This window comes from Pleurodeles waltl, chromosome 10 (assembly GCF_031143425.1).
Source record: "Pleurodeles waltl isolate 20211129_DDA chromosome 10, aPleWal1.hap1.20221129, whole genome shotgun sequence".
NCBI lineage: Eukaryota > Metazoa > Chordata > Amphibia > Caudata > Salamandridae > Pleurodeles > Pleurodeles waltl.
This window is the reverse complement of record NC_090449.1, coordinates 603,519,564-603,545,877: the sequence shown is the minus strand read 5'-3', so window position 1 is coordinate 603,545,877 and position 26,314 is coordinate 603,519,564. Positions and strand designations below refer to the sequence as shown.

Sequence of the window (26,314 nt, the reverse complement as noted above, 5' to 3'; positions counted from 1 at the left end):
CCCTGTAGTGGTGGACACACTGCTGATTGACGTGTCCTTGGGACAGAGGTATGGGCCCGCTGGGTGGGTGCAGTGGTGGTGTTTGCTGAGGGGGGAGACTCTGTGGTGGTGTGAGAGTGTGCCTGGGTAACCGACTGTCCGGAGATCCCTGATGGGCCAGGTTGGTCATCCAGATCCAGGCGACCAGAGCTGTTGTCATCACTGTGGGCCTCTTAAGTGGGGGGACTGGATGTTGCTGGCACCTCTTCGCCGGTGACATTGGGTAGGTTACCTGTGGGGATGTAAATGCAGTGTTATTGTTTCTGCGTGTGACATATTGTGCATGGGTGTGTTGCCCTCTATGGTTGTTATTGCCCTGACAGCTTTGCCTTGTGTTAGTTGTTATTTGGTGGGCTAGGTGATTGTCTCTAGTGTCCATGCAGGTCTGTGAGGGGTGTCCATGCACTGGTGTTGCATGCAGGGCTTGGCATTGGAATAAGTGAGATGTGATGGTGGGGTGTGTGGGTAGTGGTGGAGTGATGGGAGTGAGGGTGAGGGTATGTGATGGCATGCAGGTAAGGGGGGTGATAGTAGTATAGAGTTGACTTATCAGAGTCCAGTCCTCCTCCTTCTCCGGCCAGGCCCTCAGGATGCATGATTGCCAAAACTTGCTCCTCCCATGTTGTTAGTTGTGGGGGAGGGGGTGGGGGTCCACCGCCAGTCTTCTGTACTGCGAGCTGATGTCTTGCTGCAATGGAACGTACCTTCCCCTGTAGGCCGTTCCACCTCTTCCCGATGTCATCCCTTGTTCTGGGGTGCTGTCCCACGGCGTTGACCCTGTCCCCGATTCTCCGCCATAGCTCCATCTTCCTGGCAATGGATATCTGCTGCACCTTTGATCCAAATAGCTGAGGCTCTACCCGGAGGATTTCCTCCACCATGACCCTCAGCTCCTCCTCAGAGAATCTGGGGTTTCGTTGTGGTGCCATGGGTGTAGTGTGAGTGGGGTGAGGGAAGGTGTGTGGGGTGATATGTTGGGGTGTGTGATGTGAGGTGCTTGTGCGGTGTATAGGTTATGGTGGTAGGTGGGTCTGGTTGTGTGAGTGGTCTTGCTGTCTCTCTCTGGTGGCAGTTGTTTGTATTGGTAAAGGGTTGTGGGTAATGTGGGTGGGTGTTTTATATTGGTGTGGGTGTGTGGGTGTTGTGTGTGTATGTGTGTCAGGTGTGTGTAGTTTGAATTGTCCAATGTGGTGTTGTTTTGTTTGAGTATGTATATTTTGAGCGTGGTGGTATGTACCGCCAATGGTTTACCATCATTAAATGTCCACCGTGGTGATTCATGGGTCATAATGTTGTGGGCATTGTTCTGTTGGCGTAACGGTGTGGGTTTGGATACCGCCACTTTATCACTGACCTTTGGGCTGGCGGACTTGTGTGTGTGGCTGTATAGGGACGGATTGGTATGTGTGTGTCATAATATGGTTGGCGGTTGTACGCCGCTGCGGCGTTATGTTGGCGGCACTCTGCATGGCGGTAAGCGGGATTTACCACCAATGTCATAATGAGGGCCTAAATTCTTTCAATCTTGGTTATGGATGTGACATGGCTGTATCCTTGTCCTAGTTCTTTTTCATTATTCAATTAGAACCTACATTGGGTGCACAATAACAATACATGTAGGCTTGCATCCAATTCAGGCCCTTCTATACACCGTTGACTTGGTCTTTATGGCTCAAACTGCTAATGGTCTTAAAATCTGGTTGATTCGGTTGTTTTGTTAAAGAATCAGCTTGACCACGTGTAAAAATCTTTAAAAATCATTTTCTATGGTGGTTGGTCCCAAATCCACTAAGGGGAGGTGTCTTAAAATTAAGGATATGGTTTTCAAGAGGGTGAATTCTAGTACTTAGCTCAGTTGTATTCATGGTTTCCTGAACTGGAACCATTTAATGTCCAGCAAGAGACAACAATTGTTAAAGTCAATATGCACAGTTTGCGACTTCACCTCCCGATTGGGCTTGAAACAATTCTCAATATTTATAACAGCAAGTGTGTCTTAATTGCCAGCTGTGCAGAAGGTACTGAGTAGCTTTGCTAAAGCTGCTACTATTCAAATAGAGCACAATAGATTATGTACGTGTTTGCATGCCCTCGACCAAAGCAGATCATTTTATATTTGACATGAAGAGCTTGATTTACCCTTTTTGGAAGACATTATAAAATGACGTCCTCTCCTCCCATGGGTTTCTTTATGAGTTAAGTCTGAAACACATCCTAATAGGACTGACTTGCTTTGTCAGGAGTAAATATCATATTATAGTTAAAATATATCAAATCACTCTGCTGTGAACTTGGAAGACCTGAGTTACTTACCCGAGTTCTATAAAAAAACAGACTTCCTATGGTTCAACTCTGCCTTTTCCAACATGTTAATATGTGCTTAAGGACAAAAGAAAACTGTTGAAACCCACTGTCGATTACATGGCCTTGTAAAAATTACACTGGGAGTGAAGCCCTACCTCAACTTTGTATTTAATGTACAGCATAAATTTCAAATTATTCATTTTAGTCTAAGAATTTTTGATTTTATTCTGGCTTTAGGGGATCAAATGAAACACTGCCTGGTGATTGTTCTTCTTTTTAATCTGCCATGCACTTAACCCTGTTATATACATATTATTCATCTAGTCACCAACTTCATTCGATTCCTATTTTTAATGCCTCTCAAGTTCAATCAAGCTAACACTGAATTTGTATATCTCCAAACATTGTTTGATGTATTAGCTTGCTCGGTCTTTTGGTTAGATTTTCAAAAGATGAAAGATGATTTTTATATCTGGCATGCTATTCATGAGTAACCTCATCTGTATTTATTACGCTTTTATCATGTTTTAACGTATTGTATTTAAATTGTTTAAAATTTTAAAAATTTAAAGTCACTTATTTATGTATTTTAATTTTTTACATTTGTGTCTAGGCAATCGTTTTTCTATATGACATTCACTATGCTAAATAAAGATAGACTTAGAGCTCTGAATATTGATAAATCTTCTGGGATTGAAACTTGATCCAACCCCAAAATCAGTTTGTAACATTTGTCAACCCATCTTATATTTGGGTTATCTGCTTTGTCTTTATTTATTCTTGGTGGCTTTTCAATATTTTCCATCCCCTCCGGAACACCCAATATTTGTAAATTTGTTGTTCTTGAACAATTTTCCAGGGCTTCACATTTCCCTTCAAACTGCTTGATTTTTGCCTTGTGCTTAATGTAGCTTTGCACTTGTGACCCGAGTTTGGAAGCCTATTTTTGTGATTATATTTTCTTCTATGCTTTGCTTTTTATATATTCCAAGTTTGCCATATTTCCTCTGATTTTTTTCACCTCTTGGAGTTTATTCTTTAATAGGGTTTTAGCAGAGGGTTCTAATAGCACTTTACTTGCTGTGTTTCTTCAAATTCGGGAGGCCTGCTTTAGTATTGTTTGATGTGTTGATGCAAGCACCAGTGATTGTATGGCTTGTAAATGGATAGGTGATACCAGTTAATGTATATCTAATATTTTATGTTCTTCATATGACTCAAGATCACTGGTACAAATAAAATGAGTCAAATGATTCAAGATCCTGCATCTTGACCTTTGGTTCAGCAGATATGAGGCATAGTTAGTTGGCTAAAGGTTCTTCCTTCCAACATTCCTTCTGCATGTTAGTTGCCTCATTCTATCTCATTAGCTTTTTCTAGCTGAATTTGTGGAGGATCAGTCTGATGTGATTAATCAGGTTCATTTTACAGATTCCTATCCTTATCTCTGCCACTGTGTTTTATGGTACTATACTAACTAATATTTCTGTGATCCCTTTTATGCTCCCTATTTACTTATGGAAAGGAATCTAATATCATTTCATTTTCTTTGTCTCCTAAATCTGAGCCCTTTACCATGTTGTTTATGTTTTCACTTTTTTTTCTGTTTAATGTCTTTAATGTCCTGGTGGTCACCTTCTTTTTAGATGTTGTTTGTTTTATAACAATTAAATGGGCGCTCTCTTTCCTGGGAGTTGCTTATAACTCTGGTCATAGGGTTCACTGGGATCATCAACTAGCTAAAGCTGATTGATAGAATCAGTCTAACATTCTTTCCCCATGTGAGAGGAGGACTTTTTTGCATGGTTAGCCCCCCCACTGTTTACCTGATTTTGATGTTTCCTAGAAGTTGTAGTGCCCAGGGCCCCTGCCAACCAGGTTCCCTGGGCCAGAACTCTTTCCCCAAATCTGTTGTGATGCTTGGCACAATTGAATACATGCTTAAATATCACTGCAAGTTGCTAGTAAATGGGTACCCCAGTACCCAGGGCATGAGATATTAAAAGTAGGCCCCTGAGGGCAGCAGCACTGATTGTGCCACTGTGTAGGGCCCTGCACCCAGATGCACCCAGCATTGCCATTGCAGGCTGAGTGTACTGGGGCAAATCTAAAAAGACAAACTTGACATGGCACAATCGCTGTGTGCCCTGTCCACCCTACACTGCATATGTTATGGGTAAATCACCCCTCTAGCAGGCCTTCAAGCCCTAAGGCAGGGTGCAACATACTGTATGTGAGGGCATAGTTGCCTGAGCAATTTGCCCCAACTCTGTCCTTGCCAAACCTGGGACATAGTGAGTGAACAGAGCAGCCATTTTAAGTACATGTACTGGACACTGGTCAACCACGAGTTCCCCAGCTAAATGATGGCCACTCTGTACCCTGGGTTCTTTGGTATCAAACAACTCAGAATGTTAAATCCAAATTGGTGTCAGTATTGGATTTAACTCTAACAATACCCAGGGGTCACCTTACAGGTGCCCCCTGCAAAAGCTAACCTAACTGACATAGTTGCTGACTGATTTCATCCAGCATGCCACTTCAGACAGCCAATTTACAAACCAGGTGGAGAGCCCTGGCTCTCTGGTTTTTAAAACAATGCCCTTCCTGGGTGGAGGAGCTAACACCCCCTCCCTCAGGAATGTGTACTGTCGGGGCTGTGAGCTTCAAAGAGCTACCACTCTTGAATCTCGAGCCCCCAGGCCAGAGACTAGCAGCAGATGGCTTCCCCTTTGTCAACCCCCAGTTTTGGTGGGAGCAAAGGTGGGAAACCACACAAAAGGGTAGGAGGTGGGGTCTCACTGAGCATGCACCAACCCCTAGGGGCTTGCAGGCGAAGTAGACGTCCCATTCATTTTCTTCCATGTTGGATGGCAGGAAAATAGCCAATGAGGTTTAATGAAGTGACCCTTCCCACAGAAAGTGGTCACTATAGTGAGTGTAGCCGCCCAAGGGTAAGTGTCCCATTGGACACTACCAGGTTCCCCCTAAAACGCCCATTAAATTCAGTAGGGGGATCCCCTAGACCAAGAAACTAGATTCATCAGGAAGAAAAGAAGACATTCAGGTAATATAGTTCTAATGGTTAACGTTCCCAAGTTAACCACATTGACACGCAAGGAAGGGGCAGACTCTATCAAAAACAAGGCAATCCATTGGATTCGCCATGTTAGAGGCTGCCGATCCATAATACGCGAGGACCTAATTAATGTAGTACGACGGCCAGACCCGGGAACTCACTTCGACATCCTAAAACTGACACTCAAGGACGGGACCATGGTGAATAACCTGGTGGCCTTAGATGCAAGAACAAGCCCACCAGCACACTCACGCATCCAGTTTAAATACCCCAGGCCACCTATGCACCACAAGGAGTGCTCGAGTTACCACCCAGCAGAAAACTTATCCACTCTTGGTAAAAATGATTGACTCACCTAAAATCTATGTAGGCAAACCTTGCAACTTTCTAACATCCATCACCCCCAGATCTACCTTTTACCCCACCACTGTTTGTCCATGTATTCTCTCCCCTACCCATGACACTAAGACCACTGCCAGTCCACTGAGCAATCATGACAACGATGCACCTTCCATCTTGCAGGCGCATTGCCCACCAAACCAAGTGCTGCTGGCTAGGCCTGCAAGCACTTCCCGGATCAGGACCAGGTCAGTTCCAACAGAGGAACAACACCAACCACCCCAGGCCCCACGGGTAAACATTGGTATCAACCCACTTCTGCTCACTCAACCACATCTGCCAGACCTACCCCCGACAGCCAACCATGCAAACCCCACGCATTTAGACAGGATAGTTCAGCCACAAACTGGGGTTCGACTTGTTTCATGGAACGTGGCAGGTTTGAAATCTATTCTTCCCCTTCCATCCTTCTCCTCCTTTATTGACGAACATGACATATGTCTCCTCCAAGAGACATGGTCACTCGACCCACTTTTTCGAACAGGCTATACAAACTTCCACATCCCCGCTGTGGCCAGCACGAGAGGCAGGCCCTCAGGGGGTCTGACCATCTGGATCAAAACATCACTTAGCTGCCATATTTCACAGCTACCTACCGACTCTCCCGACCTGTTAGGCCTTCGCCTATCCTTTGGGCCTGACTCTGTGGTGAACATCTTTAATATCTACACTCGAGGGGTGGGGGGGGGTCAAGTCTCCAAAACCCTCTGCGCCCTCGTAGCCCTCTTACAAAACTATCCCCGCCATCACAAAACCATTGTGGCTGGGGACTTCAACGTCACATTCGAACCCCTTGACTGGGACGATCTCAGGTCCACCAACGAGGAGGATCAAGCCTGGTCTATCCCCGCCCTGTCAATCCCACCCATCAAGAGATGGACGCAGGTCGCTATCCAGGTCAAATCACTGACTATGGAGTTCGGGCTCAGGGCGTTAAATGGCAGAACCAAATCAGACACCAATGGCAGTCACACGTTCAACAAAACCAACCACACCAGCAGAATCGACTATTGTCTATTCGATATAAGACTATGGCCTCTAGTCATCGACATGACGATCACTGAAAGGACTGAAAGTGATCACAACCCTCTCTCTGTCCACACATTAGCTCTAGGTAATTTCCCAACCACGTCTAACTCCCCAGCAGTAGCACCCGAGGGTATTAGCCTGGCCAACAATAAACGACACTTAAAATGGGACAAGGTCGTGGCTCGGCCCGCACTCATCAACGCTGCCAATAACGCCCTAAAATCCACACTAATGGGCCTAGAGGCAGGTCCTGCAATTCCCTACCAGGAAATAAGCTTAATTCACACCTCCTGCTTTAGGGATATCGCAGCCCACTTCTCAGTACCCCCAGCCCATTACGACAAACGACCCATAGGTAGGCACCGCTGGTTCAATAAAACGTGTCGGTCCCTAAACAAGCGCTTAGTTCAAACCATTAAATCCAAGGACCCCACCGCCATCCGCGTAGCTAGGAAGTCCTATAAATCTGCAATACGCATAGCCAAGCGTGACCAAGATAAAAAATGGTGGACAGCACTCAGTGACGCTGCGCGCGAGAGGAACCATAGTCTGTTCTGGTCCCTGGCAGCGCGAGGCCCAGAAACCAGTGGTTTGGACATCACAACCAATATTGCCCCGAAAGACTGGGTAGTTCACTTTAGTAGCCTGTACTCCCCTGATCATGATAGCCCCATCCCTGTTTGCACGGGCCCCCACCTAAATCACTCATTAGCACCCACCACCGCAGGACACCTGTTGTTTTCCCAAAGTGACATAACCTATTCTCTAAGCACCTTAAAACGCGGCAGGGCCCCTGGATCAGACTGCGTCCCAGCAGACCTGTTCTCAACAGACCTAGCATCCTGGTCAAGATACCTCACCATTATAGCTAACGCAATAGCATCTGGGGCGCCAATCCCCGAGTCCTGGAAAGCGGCTATTGTTATTCCAATCTTTAAAAAGGGCGACAGATCACTTCCTTGCAACTATAGACCTATTAGCCTAATTGACTGTGTCCAAAAAGTCTTCTGCCACTGCCTCCTAGGAAAGATCGAAGAATGGATGACTGAACGCGATATCCTTAGCCCCCTCCAAGCCGGTTTTCGGAAGAAAATTTCCACCACTGATCAAGCCCTCAGATTCCTAATATTATATTGGAAAACAGTGCTCATTGGTAAATGCAGCCTTTATGTAGCTTTTGTGGACCTCAAATCTGCTTTTGACCTAGTACCTCGCAACAAACTATGGTACACTCTCTTTCGGATGGGAATCCCGGAGCACATTCTTGCCATTTTGATACGACTCCACGAGGACAACTACGCACAAGTTAGGTGGGGCAACAAGGGCCAATTAACTGATAGAATCCACGTTTCCCGGGGTGTGCGGCAAGGGTGCGTACTTGCCCCGACCCTCTTTTCCCTGTATATCAATGAAATCGTCCCCTCCCTCCTCAGACTGCAGGCTGACGCACCTTCACTTGGCACACAAAAAATCCCAGTCTTACTCTTTGCCAATGACACTCTTCTGATATCCAAGACCCCTAGTGGTCTAAGGAAACTCCTTGCGTGCTTCGAGCATTTCTGCTCATCACAGGGACTCGAAATCAACGCCTCGAAAACAAAACTAATGAGTCCCCTATCCCCACAGATCTTTTAAAGGGAAGTTTACTTTAGAGGGCTCCACACTTGAGAAGGTGGGCATTTTCAGCTACCTGGGCATAACATTCACCGACAACATGTCTTGGAAGTCACACATAGGAAAACAAGCCCTAAAACTAAAACAAACAATAGGGGTACTACTAAAAGATTTCCACCTCTCACACACAAAACCAATTCGCCCAGCATTACAGTTATACGAAGCCCAGGCTATTTCCTCAGCGCTCTACGGGGCTGAACTATGGGGCTATACCAAAACCCAAGACTTAACCACTGCTGAAAACAACTTCCTAAGAAACCTTGTGTCCCTTCCGTTAAGCACCCCACTGTTCCTCCTTTTCAAGGACCTCGGTATCAAACGCATTGGACACAAAGCCCGCCTGCGACCTCTGGTGTACTGGCGGCGTCTCTGGACCACTCCGGAGCACGACATCTTCACTGAAGCTCTACAGGTCATCCTAAAAGCCGACCATCTTCACAGAATCCCCTGGCTACGATGCATCAAGGGTTCACTGTACTCACTTGGGCTCGATGATCTCTGGAACTCACCAACCACGTCAGTCTTCCCCTCGAAAAGCGAACTAAAGAAACTATACTGGCAAATGGCAAATTATGAAGACACAAGGGCTGCACTACACACTACACTATCTTGTGACTTTGCCAACCTAAAAGAGTCATGCAAGTACGAAGCTTTTTGGGACCTAATTACGGCCCCAAGGGAAAGGAAACTGTACTTCCAGCTCTGCATTGGAACACTCCCATTAAGACTTTTCACCAGTAGCTGGTCACACAATGAATCAACCGTATGCCCAGCTTGCAAAGCCCCCGTCGAGAATCTCCCTCACGTCCTTTTCGCCTGCCCTGCGTACACCGCCCCCCGAAGGAAATGGCTGGCCCCGGCATGCAGACTACTGGGAGTCTGCAGCTCTGCGCTAGCCCTGCGAATCGTCAGATGAGACACTAGGCCAACGCTAGTGATCGCCGTCGCCAAATTCCTCGGAGCTAGTTGGCTTGTTAGAGGGAAAACCCTTCTGGATAAAGATTCCAAATAAGACTGTCCCATCGTCCTGTGCAGCACATTTTATCCCATTTTTATTCCATTTTATCCCATTTTTAATTTCACTTTTTTCCATTTTCTCTTATCTTTTACTCCCTTTTATCATTATATATTTACTTGTAATTATCATTATGTGAATTTATTTGTATTTATTACTGCTTGCGCTTTTTTGGCTCTTGTAGCCGCAATAAAGCTCTTTTGAAATTGAAAAGAAGACAGCTCCAAAGAACCCAACAGGGTTAGAACAGAGGACCTGCTGTACCAGAAGAGGCTCCAAGACTCCTGCTTGCTGCACCAGTCTGGACAAACGCAGCTGCGGAGGAGATGACCACTGGGCCAAACTCAAAAGACCCGAGAACCTCTAGGCTTTGCAAATAGAGATCTCCCTCCTGAGTGGAGGCACCACTCAAAAAATCAAAGAAACTTACAAGGAACCAGCAAGCCGGTGAGGGTCACTTCACCGACTGGATGAGATCTTCGTAACCAGAAGTTGCAGCCGGACCTAATGATACACCAACTACATCCCGGGCAAGACCTGCAAGTGTGCCAACTTTGGTGGCACAGCACCCTCCCATGGCCGAATTGCGATAATAACCCAGGTACTGGTCACAGCAGCACATCGGACACCACCAAAAACACTTCACCCAGAGCTGAAACTGGACCAGGAGTAAGCCCAAGTCAAGGGACTTCAGTGACACCCTTGACATCCCACCAGACCACCCTCGTCCTCCTGCAAGCACCTCAGAAGAAAACTTACCTCCAGCTCCAAAAGGTTCCATTGTGCACAGCAACAAAGATCTCCAACTCGCACTGCATCCAGCCCCCCAGAACCCTGTATCACAGAATCTGCTGTGTGCCCTGGGTCCCTAACCCCTTGTGACCTCGACAGCCCAAGGGTATCCCAAGGCACCACCTTTACAACTGCAAACCAGTTCCCTTTCCAGGTGGCCCCTCCAAGTGGCCCTGTGCCAAGAGACATTCTAGCTTTGTTCCCGCTGGAACGGGGAGCTGCCGGAGGCTCTCCAGCTGGCACAGTGTGCCCACCAACTGCTTTGACCATACTACAAAAGAAGAATCTGGTAACCCAATTGTACGATTTTTTATGTATTTTTAAAAGTGACTGCTATTGGATTCCCATGGTGTGTAATTATGCACAGAAAGAATACACTTTATGAAAACTTTGAAAAGTCATATCTCAAAAAGTACTTAATGTATCTTAAAAATCTTGGTCTTAAAATGTAGATAAAATTCTGAAGTATGGTTATAAATTCTGGTCTTGAGTTATTCATTGAGTGCGTGTGGTGCATGATTGGATTTCTGAGTACAACAAATGTTTAGCACATCTACTGGATTCGCCTAACTCCTCGACCAGATACCTTGAAAATTGGAGCATTAGGTGTTCTAATTTTTACCTCTGGAAACCACTGTGTGGTTGCCTGGCCCCCCTGCACAGTGTGACTAGTTTTGCACGCTACATAGAGGGCCAGCCTCCTACACCCCATGAGTGACTCAGCCTTTGTTGTGGATATTTCTGATGTATTACTCTGCATGACACTCTATGTAGGTAATTGGGTCTTCATATTAATTTCTGTCTGCTTGCTGAAAGTAGGATCAGCTACTTTAGATGTATATTTGCTCATGTCCACAGATCAGTGTCCTTGTCCTTTCTCTTGTAACATTTGTAAAGGTGAGATGGATGACACTGAGTTCAGGACTGTTGAATGTTTACATTTGGAGGCCTCTGCTTGCTGAACTTTGATATTTTGCTTTATGTTGCTTAACAGTTTTTTCTAGATATAGTTTTTTTTTTTGACCTCACTGATCTAGATCCACTTAATTGTACAGTAACTGCCTTAGTCCCATATGTCAGCTTTCCGAGGGGAGGGGTCCAAAAGCAAGTCTTTTCTCATGCAGCTTTATTTTCTTTAAACACTTTGGGGCATATTTATGATTGCCCTACCGCCACCTTGCACCACATTTGTGTCATTTTTATTTACGCAAATGTGGCGGTTAGTTGGCATTTCCCACACACCATATTTACAAAATGGTGCAATGCAAGCATTGCACCACTTTGTAAACCCTTGCGCCACATTATGCCTGTGCCAGGCATAATGTATGCAAGGGGGGCATTTCCACATAGTAAGCCCAGAAAAATGGAGCAGTGAAATTTACTAGATTTCACTTCGACATTTTTAGCGTCATTATTAATGCCTGCCTCAGGCAGGCGTTAAGATGACGCTCCCATTGAAAACAGTGGGCCTCCCTGTGCTTTGCTACATTAGCGCCATTAATTATGACACTAATATGGACATGACCACCATGGTGCACTGTATTGCAAATACGGTGCACACATTGTGTCGTTAGGGGGGTGCAATGGGTCGCTAGAAAAGTGGCCCATTATGAATGATGCACCAATTTTCCATAAATATGCCCCTTTTTATCTTATCCCCCTCTCTGGATTCATTCCTCCTTTGTTGATTCTTTAGATTGATTGTTTTAGATTCTCCTTATTCCTGTTGGTTGCCTCAAGCTGTCCCCTCACTCCTCAATGTACAGTCTTATGTCAGTTTACACTTTTTGTGAACCCTGTACATGTCAGAAAGTCCAACAATTACTCATATTCTCAGAAATATTCAACAACAGCATTTTTAGTTTGTTGTGGAGGCAGGAAGGCTTGTTACTTATTTGTCCTGCTCCGATACAGAGGCCACAAAATTTCAGATATAATGTCGCAACAGTGTTTCCATAAGCAAAGAGCAGCTGTTTTAAAGTTACTTAGAACTACTGAGAGATGTGGTGGGTGTATATGAAGAATTTAACGTTTCTCCTCATCCCAGATAGGTACAGTAGTCAGGTAGGGATAGAACCACTGTAATCCTGTGCCAGTACTGCTCAGCAGCAGAAGATAATGCTCCCCACACAGCGGGGTTGTTTCTCCAAAGCTGCTAATGGATGACCGCCATCTTGCCTGAGGTGCTGACTGCTGCCGTTATTTGCTTGTGGCTTGGTATTTGCAGTCTTCCAGTCACTAGTCTGCCATTCATTCCCCTTGATAGCTCCAAGCCACCAAATGACCACAGAGACTGCTCATGGCTTTCCATGCCCACTACTGTGCAACACTTGTGCACCTTCTGTCATTCTCAAAGAGAACCCCTTTCTACTCTTGACAGGTCCACTGTACTACAATTCACCAGATGAGTAAGGGCATGCACTCTGCTCCATTAACAGTTCTCTGTTGATAGTTCAGAGTCATTTGGCACTGAGGAGGAGTAAGCAGAAGGCAGGGATTAAGCATCAAGCTGACTAACAGCCATGCTCTCAGCCGCCATCTTGCAACCTGTGTTAACAATACTGTGGATACATATGCAAACGTTTCTTTAAGTAAATGTCCACAAACTTGATCATAGATCTAAATACTGAATATACCCTTGATAATACGGCTGCATCAGTGGATTTGAAGTGAAAGTACTGGTAGGTACTGTTTTTAGTGCACATACAAATAGAGTTCTCTCTACATCATGTTACCAACATCAACTCTGTGATATATGGTGGTGGTGTGGGCCTTTGGAAGCACCCTGCAGCATAAATTACTCACACACTGATAGTTAGTCATTGACCATGAGGACAACCTCTTCAGCCTTTTATTAACTCCCTTATTTCATCATGGGGCATACTATATGCTACAAAACCACAGGGAAATTTACTGACAAGCCCCTCCCTGATCATATATCATGGGCTAGCCAGTGATGAACTTAACATTCCTACCCAAACAAAAACAAAAAAATGCACACATAATACAGCAAAAAAAAACACTGCTGGGCAGCACAAAAAAACCCAGAAAAATTACAAAACTTAGCAGTTAGGCCACCACAAATTCCTGCAGTCAAGTTGAGCATAGTGGTCGAGGACGTCAATTATATTTCTCCATTCCTCATCGTGGTGGCAGAGGAACATTCATCCGTGATTCAGGCACCTCCTGAACAAGTGCTCCAGATTGCCCAGAGTCCTGCATTTCCAATGCGGCCAGAGGCGATGACTGACAGTCAGTTACATTCAAAGGTAGACCCAGAGATGGGGGTCGAACATCAGGATGATCTGCAATGATTTCTCCATCAGTTTTAAACCGAACTCACTAGCCTCTTCCTGGTCATGACAAGGCGCACAAAATAACTTAACAAATGATATGTTCCTCGTAATGGTTTCCTGACCTTTAACAGTTTTCACCATTGTGCCCTTTATGGCGCTCACCACCCATGGGTCTTTTTCAAAAAGCAGCATAAACTTGCTCCCACATGTCTGTTTTCCACAAGAATAGAGTCCCCAACATGGATCTTTCTCCTCTTTGCCCTCCTTTTCCTCGAGACGCTATTATTTTGGACCTTCCTCCATGAGAGTGCCTCAGCCACCCTGTCATGAACTTCGAAAGAATCAGTTACATGAAGAATGGTGTCTCCTACCATCCGATTCATACTCAAAGAGCTAGGTGTCATTCCGGTGGTGACATGAAGGATGAGTCAGTATTCACATAAAAAGGCATATATGGCACAGTCCACATTTTAACCACTTGCCACAGCAACTCGCAACACTTTGTTAAGGGTCCTCATGAATCGTTCTGGTTCTCCATTCGCCTATGGCCTCTGAGGAGTGATTTTCTTGTGAGTGATACCCCGAGACTTCAGATATTCAACAAACCCCTGACTACAGAAAGGTGGTCCATTGTCAGTTCGAATTTCATGCAATAACCCATGCGCTGCCATGATCTTTTCCAGACGGGGAATGGTTTGGGAGGTGGTGATGGATTCTAAGATTTCAACATTTGGATATTTAGAGAAATCATCAATCACCACAAACATGTGAAGGCAGTCAGACAAACTCCCAAAATCGGCACTGGCTCTGAACCACGGTATGGGATGAATTGTCTCTGTGATTATCGGTGAGGGAGCTTCAGGCGGGCCAACAGCCTGACACATTGAGCCTTGACGCCCTGGTTTTTCAACCTGGTCATCCAGTTCAGGGAATCACACTTTACTCCTTAATCTTGATTTCATCTTAACAACTCCTTGGTATGAGGAATGAGCCAACTCCACCATTTGCTGCTGTAAGGATGCGGGAATCATAAGCCTTAGACATCTCAGTACACATCCTTTTGAGGACAAGGCTAACTCATGTCTAAATTTGTGTAACGAGGATAGCATCTGCTGGGCCTCCAGAGTTCTTTGAGCCACACGCTGTAGAATGTTATGCTAGTTCCCAGAGGCCACCACTGACATGACCAGTTGAAGACACTCGTCATCTGCTGTGGCTGTCTTAATTGTGTATAAAGAAATAGGCAATGGCCTTGACCTTTCCACCACCAAACGCACATATTCCTCCACATCATCAGCAATAGCAATTTCACAAGAGGGGGCAGGCCTTGTATGCTTAGACAAAAAGTCCGCTGGATTGAGAGAGCCAGGTCGGTAGACTCAGTGAAATGGTAGTCCTTCAACTGTAGGATCCACTTCTCAATCCTTGGAGGAGGTTTAGATGAGGTTCCATTGAAAAGGGTTATGAGTGGTTTATGATTCATATGAACAACGAATGGCTGACCATATAGATAGAGATGAAAATGGTGACAACCCCAGTGGACCGCAATAGCCTCCTTTTCAATTTGGGAATATCACTGTTCAGTGTCTGTCAGGGCACAACTAGCATAAGCCATGGCAGCCCACTCTCCATTCTCTTGCTTCTGAGCCAACACAGCCCCTCGACCAGTAGGGCTGGCATCAACCGACAACTCTGACTCTTTGTTGGGATCAAAATATATCAATGTGGTGTGCTCTGAGAGAGCCAATTTGGTGGTTTGAAATGAGGCTTCTTGTTCAGGCCCCCACCCCCATACAGCATTTGATTTAATCAGGTCTCGGAGCGGGGCTGTCAAAGCTGTGATATTTTTGATGAAACGTCTGCAATAATTGATATTGCCCAAATATTGGTGGGTGCAGGCGCTGACTGAATATCCTGTACCTTGGTGGGATCAGGCATTACTCCCTCTCCAGAGAAACGATATCCAAAGAATGCAACTTCCATCCGTAAGAATTCACATTTGTCTCGATGAAGTGTGAGACCACTCTCTTGCAGTCGCTTAAAGGTTGCTCTCAAACATTGAAGGTGTAGTTCTATGGTAGAGGTATGTACCAGGATGTCATTTCTGACATTGATGACTCCTGACAGACCTGCAAGCACCCTTCTAATAGTGTCCTGAAACACCTCTGTGGCACTGGATATCCCGAAACTCAGGAGTTTGTACCTTCGCAGGCCAACATGGGTGGAGAAAGTTGTGATGACTCTGGAGACAGGATCCAACAGTAGTTGGTGATACACAGCATGCAGATCCATTTTGGAGAACCACTTGGATCCAGTCACCTCTGCAACAGTGTCAAATGTTGCTCCCGCTTGATGGCAACATAGGGCAAAAGTATGTCGACACAGATCCCGACCTTGCCAGGCTGCTTGGATTTTAGAATCACAATCGGTGATACCCAGGATGTGGGACCTTCCACCCTCTCAATAATGTCGGCTTGCTCAAGCTTTCTGAGTTCAGTTTTCATCTTAGGGCGCACATGGAATGCTACTCTTTGATGATTTAAGGCAACCGGCTGAACAGATTTGTCCATATGCAGGCGTATCAAATGGTCTTTCAAGCAACCAATCCCTTCAAAAAGCGGTTTAAACTCAGCTATAATATTATCAACAGTCCCAAGGTGTACACTAAAGGCAAAAGAGATGAGATTACGTTGTTCAGCCATTTTGCAGCTCAGCAGCATTTCAGACCCAGTCCTGGTCACATATATTTTGGTGCGCATTAAATTCTCATCATGAGAGATATCTGTTGTGAAAATGCCTGCCAACAGTAATGGTTGAGAGGACGCAAAAGCATACACCCAAGTGGATCTTGGCCGCAGCTGATGCTGTATGGGAAGAGTCTGCAGTACTGATTGCGCTAATATGTTAATGGATGCACCAGTGTTGATCAAAGCAGGAACCATATGATCTGCGAGAAGTACAGTGCACCTCAGTATGCGTCTCCGAGGGCACCCTCCCGGCTGCATGGCATGTACAATGTAGACAGCTCTGTCCTCCTCATCATCATCCATGTCATCTTCCTACCCCATGGTCATTGGGTGTTGTACAAGGTTGATTGTTTTGGGTTTTTGCACCTTCCAATGTGCAGATGAATGGAACACTTTGGTAAAATGGTTCATTTTATTATGGTTTGAACATTTCTTACCTTGAGCAGGGCAAGGACCTTGATGAGAAAACGGCCTAACATACATGTAACATGCTCGTGAGCTTGTGGCAGATTTTTGCCTAGTCTTCTTTTTGTCCGCTGCCACCGAAGTGACCGCATTTAAAGGTTCCACTTTGATCTGGGTCTGCAGAGCGGATTCCATATGTGCTGCATGCACTTCTGACAGCTCTTTGGAGCGGCCCATCGTGAGAATATTCGCCATGGACATGCCAGGTACAAGTTGGATGTTTTCTCACAGCTTGACAGATGCACAGCCTTGTATAAATTGTGCGTCGCTCTCATTATCTACATCAGGCAATGTACAGGTGCTTGCAAGTTCTTTTAGCCTAGCATAGAAGGTGTCAACTCAGTCTTCAGGAAGTTGTCTAACTTGCCTTAAAAAAAACATCTCATAGGCGGTCATTCTGACCGTGGCGGTCGGCGGTCGCCGCCAGCCAAGCGGTTCCCGCCGAAAGACCGCACCGCGGTCAAAAGACCGCGGCGGCCATTCTGGCTTTCCCGCTGGGCCGGCGGGCCACCGCCAGAAGACCGCCGGCCGGCCCAGCGGGACAGCCCCTTCAACAATGAAGCCGGCTCGGAATGGAGCCGGCGGAGTTGAAGGGGTGCGACGGGTGCAGTGGCACCCGTCGCGATTTTCACTGTCTGCTAAGCAGACAGTGAAAATCTTTGTGGGGCCCTGTTAGGGGGCCCCTGCACTACCCATGCCAGTGGCATGGGCAGTGCAGGGGCCCCCAGGGGCCCCACGGCACCCGTTCCCGCCATCCTTTTCCGGCCGCGGCTTTACCGCCGCGGTCAGAATGGCCCAGGAAGCACCGCCAGCCTGTTGGCGGTGCTTCCGCCGCACTCCGCCATGGCGGTCATGGACCGCCAAGGTCAGACTGCCCCCCATAGTCTGGATTCGCTAGAGATTCAAAAAGAGCCGCCAAAGTCCTTTTAAGTGACTGATAAGTGAAAGGTGGGCCTTTTTCCACTACTGACTTTCCCAGTTTATGAATCACTGTATCTCCCAAGTGTAGAAGCATGGGGCGGCGTCTATCATTGTCTAATGCCACTGCAGAGAAGTAGGTTTCCAGCTTATCTACCCATTCTTTCCATCGGGCAGCTTGTGCAGAAGGAGGACCCGGCTCAAGAGCAGGGATGGACGACATTGTGCAGTCAAAATTGAAGAACAGTTATTGGTGGCAGACAAAAATCACATATGCTATGCCTCTTTATTATTTGTTTTCTAGGAATAGCTGTATGCACCTTCCCCAGGACTGGATATGACGAAGCTATAAAGCAGAGTAAAAGCCCTGAGTTCCTTTATGTCTATGGAGTTTTTTAGTGGCCACCATGGGTTAATCACTTATGTTTCTGTGCTCCTGACACCATTTTATTTTGATTTGGAAGTATTTTCACTGTGGAAGTGATAACAAGTACCTTCCCCAACTGGAATTGTCATTGCTGATTCCGTTGTCTCTGGGGATGAATTTCCAGCCACGTAGGCTGCTGGGGTGGGCCCGCTACAGCCAGCCTCAACCCGCAGGGAGTGTCCAACAATTATCAGCTGTAAGAGCCCTCCCCCAATTGCCAAGACACAATCGCTCTTCCTGAGCATTGCCCTGGAACACAGGGAGAGGAACACACCGATGTTGCTTAGATGCATGTGCAGACCAGCCGGCTCACTGCACCTCCTCACTCGCGTCGTCCCAGCACAACATGGGTGAGAGCATAGAGTCATCTCTCCAACGAGCGTGCAGACGCTGTCAACTCACCACACTAGACTCTGCTACCACACGCCCGCCTCGGGCGTGCATCGTTGATCAAAAGCCCTCAGCTGAGCTCCCGGCAAGAATGGGGGCGGGCACACCACCCGATGCAGGGTCCGCCGACCTCCGGAGACAGTCCACTCCAGAAGGAAGAGGTTGCAGAGAAACAGGTACGGGTCAGTTCGGGAGACGAGTAGACGGGGCAGCACTGTGTGTTTAAGACACGTGGGGACACAACCACTCCCCCGTCACCAATTTGTGTTATATGGGGGTGGCGTAGGCCTTTGGAAGTACCCTGCAGCATAAATCACTCACCCTGATAGTCACTGGCCACGAGCACAGCCTCCTTGGCCTTTTATTAAATCCTGTATTTCGTCACGGGCATACTATATGCTACAAAACCACAGGGCAATTTACTGACAAGCCCCTCCCCGATCATATATCATGGGCTAGCACATGATGAACATAACAAACTGCTTGTGCTATCATTTTCACCATTTGTTGCTATATTTCAAAAACAAGATTATTTTGTGATTGAATATAACTTCTCTCTTGAATTAATGTATGCATGTGCTGTGTACACCAATCTCTATACATGATTACAGCTCAGACCTCTCGTAAATGTAACTAGCGCTATTGTCACTACTTAATGTTTCAAAAGCATGCCATGCTTGGCTTCTGAAAATTGAGCTTATGATTCCAAAATGAAAAGGCAGAAACTTTGATGTTAACATTTGATGACACAACTATCTTAATTCTACAATCTATTTAAGGGTGACATTTGAAAGATAATTCATCCAAACTTTGAGAGACTTACTGTGATGTTTCCTTGATGCCAAATGACGTTTTCTGCTGTCACTGTTTTTCATGACTGGTGGAGACAATTTATCATCTACATTGTTTAAACCTCTTATGACATTTTTTGTGCTGCTTTTGGAGACCCAAGCAAGTAGGATTGGTAGTGACCGTTCTACTGCATGAGCAGTCAAACCAGTTTACCTATGATGTCTTCGACCTCAGCTGGCGAGAACTGTGTAACCTTCTATTTTTCTACAATGCTATTTCCTGTAGATTTTAAATCATAAACTATGACTAAAAGACAATGAATTTGGGAGGAACATGATGGGAAAACTTAATCAATTGGAATCTAGGCGTGATGCGATATGAAAAACACATGTATGAGGTCATATGAAATGTAATTTCTAGATTCTGTAGCCTGCCTCAAATATCTAGGGTGTTAACCACATGAAATTGCGCTGAAAATGCAGTTTAGCCACTTTTTTGGAAAGTGTGACATAAAACGTGTTTTCTTTTAAAAAGTGCTGAGTTGTATTAAAAAAAAAACGACGGTATATTTCTTTAAGACAAACCCAGTAGGCTGTACAATTTCTGAAAAAATGCAGATATTTTCTTAATGGCAAACATACTCCTATCTTAACGTGTCCTTTAATGGAAGAGAATGTATATGAATTTTACAGACAGTTTCATGTATTTGAGCTATTAAATATAATGGTGAAGAACAACATTGTTATCAGGATATTAAAAATTCGATTTGGGTACAAAATAAATGAAAAGTTGTCATCGATGGTGGTAATATAATTTTACGCGATAGCTCAGATGCTTTCAAGAAATCAGACATGTGTTCAAGATATACACCTGATGCAGCTGCCCTAAGCTGGTTCAGGACTGTGCTGTCAAATTCTGTTGTATTTGTATTGCTATACAGATCTATCATGTTCACAGGTTCATGGTTCGCTATAAACCTACAGTGCTTCGCAGAAATACGTATGTAAGTATGTATGCATGTGGTATTTATATAGTGCAAACCAGGCCAAAAGGCAACAGAGTGCTGTAAAGTGTAAAAGACAAGCAGAAAGGGAACGAATAATGGGAGAGGTAGTTGGGTTGTGGACTGATAATGTATTGTATAAGGTGCAGCAGAGTTGCTGCAGTCCCAAAGGATGTGAGGGTGTTGTTTCATGTCCTGGTTGCATAGATCTAAAATTACTGCTGCCTAATTTTGTCTGTTTTACACTTCTTATTCGGCAGTCTTATGGTTTCCTGGCTGCAGGGTTCCAAGAATCACCAGAGATGGCAAACTTATCTGCAAGATGAGTGGGGATGCTGGTCGTGACGGCTTTGTAATTAATACAGCTGGTTTTGAAAGTGGTGCGTGCCTGCATGGGAAGTCAATGAATTTCCATCAGGTTGGGACTGTGCTTAGCTTATTAAAAATTAAGTACCCGGGCCATCTTCAGGAGGCCACTGCAGCTTGTACCATCTATTGCTCCTGCCAGCGTCGGCAAAGACTGAAACAACACAACTACTTACCATCACACCCTACAAGTGTGAAAGTTCAGACTATTCCGGAGCCCCAAAGCTAAAAGCCCGACTTGGGTGACAGGTATTAGTCACTTTTCATGACTATTAAATTAATAAACACATGTTGTTGTGCTCATCTCTAACTTAGATAGACAGGGCCACCACATGGCAGACTTTCAACAGTGCCTGTGTTGACAATTGGGTGCCAATGTGAACACCTTGACTCACTGGCTCAAATTAGGCACTGGGTTGGGGGTGATGTGATCACATTTCTTCAAGCCCTGGATGAGATATCCTGCAGGATGCCCTTAAGGGGTGTCAGTGTGGAGTCTGGGAGGCCATGGAGCAGGGAATTACCATGAGGGCTTGAACAGTAGTTCTGCAGTTGCTTTCTAGAAGAAAATGTTTTACTTTTTGGTAGAAGAGAGAGATGGTACCAGGCTGTCTTTGTTCTTTTGATAATGTGTTCTGCTAGAGCGAGGTTGCTGTCCAGGGTGAATCGGAGTGACTTGGTCTTGAGTGAAACTGTGGTTCAAAACTACTAAGGTTTATGTAATTGAGCCAGGTTTGTACTGTTTCTTGTTGTTGGGGAATATCAGGAAGTCTTAGTTGGGACTGAGCTTCAGATCGATGCTATACATCCAAGTCTGAATGATGAGTAGGCAGCAGCTGAGACATGGAATGTCTGAAGCATAGGAGACGTTAAGCAAAGATGAGCCTAATCATATTGTTGAGTCTGGATGCTATTATCTATGAGTAGAACACCAAACCGCTTCATGTAGAGGTTGAAAATGACAGGAGACATTATAGAACCCTGAGGTATCCTCAGGTGGTGGGGATCTTTTGGGACCTGGAGGTGTCTATGTGAACAAACTAGTGTTGATTGGAAAAGTAGGAGGAGAGCCAGTAAAAGACATCGTAGCAAAATCGAGACACTGGTGGGTATGAGGGTAGGGTGGTCAACTGTATCAAAGGCAGCTAAAAGATCTATCAAGTGTCAGAGGTCATCTTTATCTGTGCTGACGAGGGCAATGTCTACAATGTGCAACATAGCAGTCCCCGTGCTACAGCTTGATCTAAAGGCAGACTGGTAGCCAATCAGGAGATGGCTACTGTTGATGTGATATTAGAGTTGAACGTAGACTGTTTTTTCAATGATCTTGCAGATAAATAGTAGGTGAGTGATGGGCCTGTAGTTGGCGAGGTCATCAGGGTATATGACAGGTTTCTTTAAAGAGTGGAGAATTTGGCCTGTCTTGAGAGCTTTTGGGAAGATTCCTTGAGTAAAGGAGACATTGACAATGGTGTGTAGGGGTGGGAGGGCATCCCCAGAGAGAGATTTGATGAAGGACGAGGGGCCATCTTTATAAGCAGCAGTTTTGAGGGTGATGAGTTTGTTGTGGTATCTGCAAGAAGTATGGCTTTGAAGACTGACAATGGCGGGAATTAGACGGAAACAAGTAGATGTAATAGATGAAGCAGGCTTTGTGTTGTCGATGTGCTGTAGGATCTTCTGTATTTTTTTCACTAAAGATGATGTTGATGGCATTGCATTGATCTGAGGAATGAGCAATAAGCTGGTCAGGCAGGGGGTTAATGCAGTGCTTAATTGTCTTGAAAAGCATTCTGCTTATGTTGGTTGCTTCAGTGATGCAGTTGGTATAGTACTTTGTTTACTATGATATATTGGTTGTTTGTTAAGTATTTTTTTATGACTTTCAACAATAAAATAGAAAAAGGATCTCATCTCCTTCAAATTCTCTGGGCAGTGACAAAGGTTTAAGACATCTTTATTCCTTGCATTCAAAGTAGTTGAAAGGTTGCATAACTACATGAAAAAGTACATGGAGAGATCTATTTTAAGCTTCTGCCATTTGGCCAATGGAACTCTCCCTGTTAGTCAGAAACTTGGAACTCCCAGTTAACTGCTTGTCATAGTGACATTTAATGCTATGCTTCTACTTTTGTCCCAATAACTTGACATAATTTGTTGTTTTTTGTTTCATGTGCATTACACTGAATCTATTCAGGTGACGCTTTGGCCTAAGGAAGAAAGAATTTCCTTAACACAGGAAACCAAAGGGAAACATGATTCTTTGTCCATGTTTAGTTCTTCAGGCCCAGATTTATTGTGATTTTTCATCAGGGGGCTGTCTCACTTTTGAGGCCCTGCCCTGAAGCAAAATCACTTTTGGCATTTACTAATCCATGCAAAGCCACTATGTGTAGCTTTGCGTAGTTTGGTAAGTATAAAGCAATGAAAGGCAGTGCATAGCACTGCCTTCTGTTACTTTCGCCCTCATTATGACATTGGCGGTAAATGCCGCTTACCGCCGCATGGCCACCAACATACCGCCGCAGTGGGGAATATCCGTTCGCCATATTATGACACACACACCAAATACTGCCACATACATGAATCCGCCAGCCCAAAGGTCAGTGTTAAAGTGTTGGTACGAACACCCATACCGTTACGCCAACAAAACATTGCCCACAACATTATGACCCCCGAATCTCCACGGCAGACATTCAATGGCGGTAAACCATTGGCGGTACACACCGGCCACCCAAATACAAAACAACACAACATTGGCCTAAACGAAAATCACACACCTGACACTGATACACACACCACACACCCCCACAGCACTATAAAACACACACCCACATTACCCACAACCCTTCACGAACACCAATAATCGTCACAAGACTAAGACGAAGACCACTGAGACAACTGCACACACACACCACAAACACCCATCCATCTGTCACGCACCCCACATCCCACACCCCACCACATCACTCAACACCCTCTGCACAATGCACACCACACAACACTTATGTCCCCACTAAGGCACCCCTGTTTCACTGATGAGGAGTTGCAGGTCATGGTGGAGGAAATAGTCAGGGTAGAGCCACAGTTGTTTGGAGCACAGGTACTGCAAATATACAATGCTAGGAAGATGGAGCTATGGCGGAGAATCGTGAACAGGGTGAACACCGTGGGACAGCATCCAAGAACAAGGGACGATATCAGGAAAAGGTTGAATGACCTATGGGGGAAGGTACGTTCTATAGCAGCAAGGCACCAGCTCGCCATCCAGAGGAGTGGCGGTGGACCCCCACCTCCTCCTCCACAGCTCACAGCATGGGAGGAGCAAGTCTTGGCAATCCTGGGGGACTCACTGGAGTAGCCGGAGGACTGGACACTGGTAAGTCAATATTTACTACTTACCAACCCCCATACCTGCATGCCATCATACCCGCTCACCCTCACTCCCATCACTCTACTCCACCCCACACAATGCACCTCCATATCTGACTAACCCCAATGCCAAGCCCTGCATGCTAATCCAATGCATGGACAGCCTTCCCAGCCCTGCATGTACACCCATCATCAAAGCATGCAAGGCATGAAGAACTAATAATCCCACAATACATCACCATACACAAACATAGGTGGCAGGGCAACAGCAACAATAGAGGGGAAGCTAGAGATGTACAATATGTCACAGACATGTAGCATAATACATCACTTACATCCCCACAAGTGCCCCAGCCAATGTCAGCGGCAAGGAGGTGCCACAACTATCCAGTCCCCCAACAGAAGATGTCCCCAGTGATGACAGTAACTCTGGACTTCAGAATCTGGATGAGCTACCTGGCCCATCATAAACCACTGGTCAGTCAGCCACCTCAACCCACTCACAGTCCACCACAGAGCCTCCCCATCAGTATCCAATACCACAGCACCCACCCAACGTCCCCATACCTCTGATCCCAGGACACGTCAATCAGCAGTGTGCCCACCTGTACAGGGACCCCAGTCCACACCTCACCCCCAAGATAATCAGGGACCTGGGGACAGTGGCAGTGGGCACACCGTTCAGGGGATGGAGGCACAGGGGAGCAGGGACATTGGGAGGACCGCTGTGTGCCAGGGGGAGGACAGGCCCAGGGAACCAACTCTCCAGGAGGCACTCACTAATGTCCTGGGTGCTTACCAACAATCCCAGGAGAAGATGGGCCAGATCCTTACCAACATGCAGGAGAACAAGCGGCTGCAGGAGGACCACCATCAGGAGATCAGGGAGGATTTGCAGGCCCTCAACACCGCCATGGTCTCCATAGCAGGGGTGCTGGCAGATATGGCCAACATCATGATGGAATGGACAGCACACCAGCGGGCCCCAACCACTAGCCAGTCTACTGACCAGCCCACCACTTCCATTGCAGCTAGTGGTCAGGAGGCCCTGCCACAGGACCCAGAGACCACCAGCACCTCTCTCCCTGCAGAAGATGAACCACCCCGCAAACGTTCCCTGCAACCCAGACAGAATCCAGAGACACTTACCAAGACCACCACCACGAAATGAGACCCTCCTGAAAGTCCCCCTTGTGTCCCACCCTGTCACCTTGTCCACTCAGAACTGCCTTTGCACCCCTTCCTATGGCCCCTTGGACACTGCACCTGTGCTACAAACAGACTGGAACAATACCCTGGCCTCAACTCATTACATTGCACTTTTTGGTCAATTATTTGCACTACAGTAAACAGCCTTGAACACAACTTGATAATATGATGAAAATGTACATTTATGGAAACAGTCACATCTTGTGCAAATGATCTAAACACTGTGATAGCATACAATTAATGACCAGTAGCTGTCTGTAGTCATCACATCAGTACGCAGTTGTTATATCACCAACATCTGCAAAATGAGAAGCCATAGGTGACAAGAAGCTGAGATGCAAAGGAGGTGAATGCCATCCTGCTACAGCCACACAGAAAACATCACTATTCAGAGGAATGGTTCCACTGTCTCACCTGTGTGTCATTGGAAGTATTGACGTATAACTGATGTTCTGTTGTCCACATCCTCATCCTCTGCCTCCTCATCCTCACTGTCCTCGGGGTCCACTGCTGCCACAGGGACATTTCCAGTCTACTCCTCCTGCAGATAAGGCACATGTCGTCTGAGGGCCAGGTTGTGCAACATGCAGCATGCCACTACTATCTGGTAGACCTTCTCGGGTGAGTAACATAGGGATCCACCTTTCAGATGGAGGCATCTAAACCTGGCCTTCAGGAGGCCGAAGGTCCTTTCAATAATTCTCCTGGCTCGCCCATATGCATCATTATAACGATTCTCAGCCCTTGTCCTGGCATTCCTCAAAGGGGTCAGGAGCCACAATAGGTTTGGGCAGCTAGAGTCACCTGCAAGTATTGGGGGACAAACATTAGCCTTACACTATGGAATGGGGTTAACACCAGAAGGCATACACTGGCATCCATTGGGTGGGGAGTCACCAATTAGCCACACCCTGTGCCTCTGTAGTTGTGCCATCACATTTGAGATGCTGTTATTCCTCTGGATGAAGGCGTCATGCACCGACCCAGTATACTTGGCA

At 46.0% G+C, this 26,314-nt stretch overlaps 1 long non-coding RNA gene across 1 annotated transcript in view; it reads left to right on the top strand.

The window, feature by feature from the left end:
- Nucleotides 1-18,439: 18,439 nt before the first annotated feature.
- LOC138260795 (uncharacterized) overlaps nucleotides 18,440-26,314 on the top strand; it is a 28,320-nt gene continuing 20,445 nt past the window's right edge. The window contains exon 1 of the long non-coding RNA XR_011198995.1: nucleotides 18,440-18,750. This is a non-coding gene — a long non-coding RNA (uncharacterized lncRNA). The remainder of the gene's footprint in view (nucleotides 18,751-26,314) is intronic.